Genomic DNA, 7642 nt, shown 5'->3' with positions numbered 1-7642 from the left:
CACACATACGCACACACACACACACACACACACACACACACACACACACACACACACACACACACACACACACACACTCACTCACTCACACACACACACACACACACACACACACACACACACACACACACACGCACACACACACACACACACATGATACACACTTGTAGATATGATAGAGCCCAATAGGTTCAGGAATCTGTACACCAGTTGATTGACAGTTGAGAGGCGGGACCAAAGAGCCAAAGCTCAAACCCCGCAAGAACAAATAGGTGAGTACAAATAGGTGAGTACAAATAGGTGAGTACAAATAGGTGAGTACAAATAGGTGAGTACAAATAGGTGAGTACAAATAGGTGAGTACAAATAGGTGAGTACAAATAGGTGAGTACACACACACACACACACACACACACACACAGTACAACCTGGACAAACTGGAGGAATGGTTTAGAAAATGGCTGCTAAAGTTCAACTCAGGAAAGTGTAAAGTAATGAAATTAGGCGAAGGGAGCAGAAGGCTGAACACAAGGTACCATCTGGGAGGTGAAATCCTGCAAGAGTCAAATAGAGAGAAAGATCTGGGGGTTGATATCACACCGAACCTGTCCCCAGAGGCCCACATCAAAAGAATATCATCAGCGGCATATGCTAGACTGGCCAACATAAGAACTACCTTTAGAAACTTGTGTATGGAATCTTTCAGGACCTCATATACCACCTATGTCAGACCATTCCTACAGTACGCAGCTCCAGCCAGGAGTCCATACCTACCCCTAGGAATAACTATCCTCACAATTATAGAACATTATAAAATCCATTTATATATTAGCAAACACTTTTAATTACATAATATACCAAAATGATTGAATGAATATTTCGTGTAGGCCTAAGTGAGCAGGAACAGGTTGTGGCTGAGTTAGAAATTGACTTAGAAAATGAACTAATCAACGTTGTTCAGCTCTATAACTCAATAAGACCCACTGAAATCTGGCATCATATATAAAATTGGACCCAATTTCGGGCCAAATATATAAAATATTGAACCTCCTTCAAACACCAGTCGAGAGGGTCACCACGTATTCGTGAGATGATAATATTCGTATGATAGCACGATAACATATCACTGAGCTTGACACGATAACTTGACGCTACTTGACGCTACTTTACACAACACTCCTGTCAAGCTCCTTCAGCGGGAGCTGCACATATCAGGTACTCACCTAGTTGTACTCACCTAGTTGTGTTTGCGGGGGTTGAGCTCTGGCTCTTTGGTCCCGCCTCTCAACCGTCAATCAACAGGTGTACAGATTCCTGAGCCTATCGGGCTCTGTCATATCTACACTTGAAACTGTGTATGGAGTCAGCCTCCACCACATCACCCCCTAATGCATTCCATTTGTCAACCACTCTGACACTAAAAAAGTTCCTTCTAATATCTCTGTGGCTCATTTGGGCACTCAGTTTCCACCTGTGTCCCCTTGTGCGTGTTCCCCTTGTGTTAAATAGACTGTCTTTATCTACCCTATCAATCCCCTTCAGAATCTTGAATGTGGTGATCATGTCCCCCCTAACTCTTCTGTCTTCCAGCGAAGTGAGGTTTAATTCCCGTAGTCTCTCCTCGTAGCTCATACCTCTCAGCTCGGGTACTAGTCTGGTGGCAAACCTTTGAACCTTTTCCAGTTTAGTCTTATCCTTGACTAGATATGGACTCCATGCTGGGGCTGCATACTCCAGGATTGGCCTGACATATGTGGTATACAAAGTTCTGAATGATTCTTTACACAAGTTTCTGAATGCCGTTCGTATGTTGGCCAGCCTGACATATGCCGCTGATGTTATCCGCTTGATATGTGCTGCAGGAGACAGGTCTGGCGTGATATCAACCCCCAAGTCTTTTTCCTTCTCTGACTCCTGAAGAATTTCCTCTCCCAGATGATACCTTGTATCTGGCCTCCTGCTCCCTACACCTATCTTCATTACATTACATTTGGTTGGGTTAAACTCTAACAACCATTTGTTCGACCATTCCTTCAGCTTGTCTAGGTCTTCTTGAAGCCTCAAACAGTCCTCTTCTGTTTTAATCCTTCTCATAATTTTAGCATCGTCCGCAAACATTGAGAGAAATGAATCGATACCCTCCGGGAGATCATTTACATATATCAGAAACAAGATAGGACCGAGTACAGAGCCCTGTGGGACTCCACTGGTGACTTCACGCCAATCGGAGGTCTCACCCCTCACCGTAACTCTCTGCTTCCTATTGCTTAGATACTCCCTTATCCACTGGAGCACCTTACCAGCTACACCTGCCTGTCTCTCCAGCTTATGTACCAGCCTCTTATGCGGTACTGTGTCAAAGGCTTTCCGACAATCCAAGAAAATGCAGTCCGCCCAGCCCTCTCTTTCTTGCTTAATCTGTGTCACCTGATCGTAGAATTCTATCAAGCCTGTAAGGCAAGATTTACCCTCCCTGAATCCATGTTGGCGATTTGTCACGAAGTCCCTTCTCTCCAGATGTGTTACCAGGTTTTTTCTCACGATCTTCTCCATCACCTTGCATGGTATACAAGTCAAGGACACTGGCCTGTAGTTCAGTGCCTCTTGTCTGTCGCCCTTTTTGTATATTGGGACCACATTCGCCGTCTTCCATATTTCTGGTAGGTCTCCCGTCTCTAGTGATTTACTATACACTATGGAGAGTGGCAAGCAAAGTGCCTCTGCACACTCTTTCAGTACCCATGGTGAGATCCCATCTGGACCAACCGCCTTTCTAACATCCAGATCCAGCAGGTATCTCTTGACCTCCTCTCTCGTAATTTCGAACTCCTCCAAGGCCGCCTGGTTTACCTCCCTTTCTCCTAGCACAGTGACCTCACCCTGTTCTATTGTGAAGACCTCCTGGAACCTCTTGTTGAGTTCCTCACACACCTCTCTGTCATTCTCTGTATACCTGTCCTCGCCTGTTCTAAGTTTCAATACCTGTTCTTTCACTGTTGTTTTCCTTCTGATGTGACTGTGGAGTAGCTTTGGTTCGGTCTTGGCTTTGTTTGCTATATCATTTTCAAAATTTTTCTCTGCTTCTCTTCTCACCCTGACGTACTCATTCCTGGTTCTCTGGTATCTCTCCCTGCTTTCTAGTGTTCTGTTATTCCGGAAGTTCCTCCACGCCTTTTTGTTCAGTTTCTTCGCTTCCATACATGCCCTATTATACCATGGATTCTTCTGTTGCTTCTCGGATTTTTCCCTTTGGGCCGGGATGAACCTGTTTACTGCCTCCTGACACTTTTGGGTAACATAGTCCATCATACCCTGTACAGACTTGTCTCTGAGGTCTGTGTCCCAAGGTATTTCACTTAGGAAACTTCTCATCTGTTCATAATTCCCCTTTCGGTATGCCAGCCTTTTGATTCCTAGTTCTTTTTGGGGGGAGATAAGTGCTAGCTCTACCAGGTACTCAAAGTTCAATACACTGTGGTCACTCATTCCCAAGGGCGCTTCCATCTTAACTTCCCTTATATCCCATTCATTTAGGGTAAATATCAAATCAAGCATTGCTGGTTCATCTTCTCCTCTCATTCTTGTTGGCTCTTTGGTATGCTGGCTTAGAAAGTTTCTTGTTGCCACGTCCAGCAGCTTAGCTCTCCATGTTTCTGGTCCTCCATGCGGGTCTCTGTTCTTCCAATCTATCTTCCCATGGTTGAAGTCTCCCATAAATAGTAGTCCAGATCCATTCCTGCTAGCAACAGAAGCTGCTCTTTCTATTATGTTAATGGTGGCCATGTTGTTTCTATCATATTCCTGTCTAGGTCTTCTGTCATTTGGTGGTGGATTATATATGACTGCGACTATAATTTTTTTCCCTCCATTTGTTACAGTACCTGCTATGTAGTCACTGAAACCTTCACAGCCCTGAATATCCATCTCCTCAAAATCCCAGCCTTTTCTTACCAGCAGAGCTACACCACCCCCACCTCTTCCTTCCCTCTCTTTCCGCATAACATAATAGTCCTGTGGGAACACTGCATTTGTTATTGTTTTCGTGATCTTTGTTTCTGTGAGGGCTATTATGTCTGGGTTTTCCTCTAGTACCAGTTCTCCAAGCTCATTTGCTTTATTTGTAATTCCATCTATGTTAGTGTACATCGCTTTGAGGCTCACTTTCTTCTGTCCCTTCTCAAATCGCCTCCTTGGTGAGTGTTCTGCTGGTGGGGGAGGCTGTTCCATGGGTGTGAGGACCTGTGAGGTGGGTAACAGGATCTCAGAGGATACTGGAATGAGGGGCGGGGGATCCAGTGAAGGGGGAGGGACAGGGAGGGTATGGGGTGAAAGGGGAGGGAGGACGGGAAGGAAAGGGGGGGAGGGAGGACTCGGGAGGAGGGGAGGGGTAGAAGGGTGGGGATTGGGTTTGGGGGGAGAGAGATTTGGCTGAACTTTTGAGTGGGGGCAGGGAGGGTTTGGGGTAGGGGGGTTTTCTATACAGAGGAGGGAGGCGGGGTTGTCCTCCCTTCTGGTGTTACTGGGTAGCTGGTTGTTGGTTCCCCCCTCGCCTCTGGGGGTGTTGTGTTGGGAGCTGTGACTTCCTGGTTTTCCCCTCTCGCCCTGCGCCTCTTCCTTGCTTCTGCCGCCACGGCTCTCTCCTCCCTTGTCATGTCTCGCTGGAGGAATACATTTTTTAATTTTCCCACGTTTTTCAGGGAGCTCTTCCTTGATAGGATCCTCTCCTTTGTGTTCTCGTTTGCAAACACTATCTTTATCATTCGGTCTCGGTCTTTGTTGTACCGGCCTAGCCTGAAAACCTTCTCAATGCTATGCTCGGCCCCTTCCATGTCTAGTGCCTTTAGTACTTCATTCACTGCTGCTTTGTCCTTGTCATTCCACTCTGTCCTATTGGTTCCTTCCTGTTCCTTAATACCCACAGCAACCACTGATCTTTTCCTTTCCAGCAGTTGGCTAGTGGGGCGTGCCGCCTCCTGCGAGGTGGCTGCTTTCATGGCCACCTCCATCACTGCAGTTATTACTTCAGAGTTATTTTGTTTTAGTATTTCAGCAAATGTTGCTTTTATTGTGGCATTCTCATCCAGAAAACTATTACCACTTTCTCCCTGGGTGGTTTTCTGATTCTCAGCCTCGATACCATTCTCTTTGAGGGTTCTAATCTCCTCCTTTGCTGCTGTCAGCTCTCTTTTCAGGTTGCTTATTTCGTTCTTCATTTCCTGCATCATTTCTTGCATCTCACTCTTGATGTCCTCCAGAAACTGGGCGAACATTTCCTTCATCTCGTCACCTTGGCTCTTTCCTGCTCCCCTGGGACCTCTGGCTGCCATCTTGACCCTGTTGGGATGGGGGAGGGAGAGAGAGAGAGAGAGAGAGAGAGGGAGAGAGAGAGAGAGAGAGAGAGAGAGAGAGAGAGAGAGAGAGAGAGAGAGAGAGAGAGAGAGAGAGAGAGAGAGAGAGAGAGAGAGAGAGAGAGAGAGAAATAGAGAGAGAGAGAGAGAGAGAGAGAGAGAGAGAGAGAGAGAGAGAGAGAGAGAGAGAGAGAGAGAGAGAGAGAGAGAGAGAGAGAGAGAGAGAAAGGGAGTGATAAAGGGAGAGATAAATGGGTGGGTGGGGGGGGATCCGACCCTTCCACTGAAGTGAGAAGAAAGTAGAAGGGGAGGGGGGGGGGGGAGGAGATGGAGAGAGAGGCGGGAGGGAGAGAGAGGAGAGGGAGAGAGTGGATGAGGAAGAGAGCGGGTGAGGGAGAGAGCGGGTGAGGGAGAGAGGGGGGGGAGGTGTGTGTGTGTGTGTGTGGGCAGAGAGGGTGCGGGAAGGAAAGAGAGGGAGGGGAAGGGAGGGGGAAGGAAAGAGAGGGAGGGAGGTGTTGTTATCCTGGGGTACACACACCACCTGGAAGATATCCACGGGCTCACCATAGCCCGTGCTACTTGCCCCGCTCCTGTGGCAGGTAAGTCCACTACGGGCTCACCATAGCCCGTGCTACTTGCCCCGCTCCTGTGCCAGGTAAGTCCACTACGGGCTCGCCATAGCCCGTGCTACTTGCCCCGCTCCTGTGGCAGGTAAGTCCACTACGGGCTCACCATAGCCCGTGCTACTTGCCCCGCTCCTGTGCCAGGTAAGTCCACTACGGGCTCACCATAGCCCGTGCTACTTGCCCCGCTCCTGTGGCAGGTAAGTCCACTACGGGCTCACCATAGTCCGTGCTACTTGTCCCGCTCCTGTGCCAGGTAAGTCCACTACGGGCTCACCATAGCCCGTGCTACTTGCCCCGCTTCTGTGCCAGGTAAGTCCACTACGGGCTCACCATAGCCCGTGCTACTTGCCCCGCTTCTGTGCCAGGTAAGTCCACTACGGGCTCACCATAGCCCGTGCTACTTGCCCCGCTCCTGTGCCAGGTAAGTCCACTACGGGCTCACCATAGCCCGTGCTACTTGCCCCGCTCCTGTGCCAGGTAAGTCCACTGCGGGCTCACCATAGCCCGTGCTACTTGCAACTTTGTGATCCCAACAGCTGAACTTAAAACAACAACAGTGTTTTGATGATGAGTAGCTTTGTCACGACTCATCATCTAGGTGAGTATCCCGGAGGTGTCCTGAGTGAGGGAGGTATTGATCTCTCTCTCTCTCTCTCTCTCTCTCTCTCTCTCTCTCTCTCTCTCTCTCTCTCTCTCTCTCTCTCTCTCTCTCTCTCTCTCTCTCTCTCTCCCTCTCTCTCTCTCTATCTCTCTCTCTCTCTCTCTCTCTCTCTCTCTCTCTCTCTCTCTCTCTCTCTCTCTCTCTCTCTCTCTCTCTCTCTCTCCCTCTTTAACTAAGGCTTGGGCCCATTAGACATATCATTTACGTTCCTTGTAATAATGATGACTGTGAAATGTCTGAGAAATAGGAAAGATTAACATAGAGATTTACACGGAATACGGATAACCATTTACACCCTAACCTTACTGCGATAGTAGACTTTCGGGCGATACTTAAACCTTCCAAGGAACATTGGTAATGTAAACGGGATCGAACTCTCGAAAGTGGGCTCTTTCAGGGACATGTGGCTCGTATGAAGCAGTAAAATGCAAAATTGCAAAATACAAAATGGTCCCAAATACAAAAAAATAAATTTAAGGAGTAGTTACTCTAGCCTGAACTGACTGACGACTGTACTAGGCAATTGGACCTAGCATGGCAGGAATACATATTTCTGGCAACGTGTTACGCCTCAGACTACAGGAAGGGTACAGGAAATACAGCGAGAAGAAAGTTGCTTACTGAAAGCTCTATAGAACAGAGACGGAAAGTTTAAATTACACCAAACTATATTTAACTCTACAATCTTGCACGATTAAATACAATAATGTATTGTGGTCCTGTATGATACAATAATGTGTTGTTGTCCTGCTGTATGATACAATAATGTGTTGTTGTGCTGCTGTATGATACAATAATGTGTTGTTGTGCTGCTGTATGATACAATAATGTGTTGTTGTGCTGCTGTATGATACAATAATGTGTTGTTGTCCTGCTGTATGATACAATAATGTGTTGTTGTCCTGCTGTATGATACAATAATGTATTGTTGTGCTGCTGTATGATACAATAATGTGTTGTTGTCCTGCTGTATGATACAATAATGTGTTGTTGTCCTGCTGTATGAT

Source organism: Procambarus clarkii, chromosome 54 (assembly GCF_040958095.1).
Source record: "Procambarus clarkii isolate CNS0578487 chromosome 54, FALCON_Pclarkii_2.0, whole genome shotgun sequence".
Taxonomy (NCBI): domain Eukaryota; kingdom Metazoa; phylum Arthropoda; class Malacostraca; order Decapoda; family Cambaridae; genus Procambarus; species Procambarus clarkii.
Note: the sequence above shows the minus strand (reverse complement) of the source record.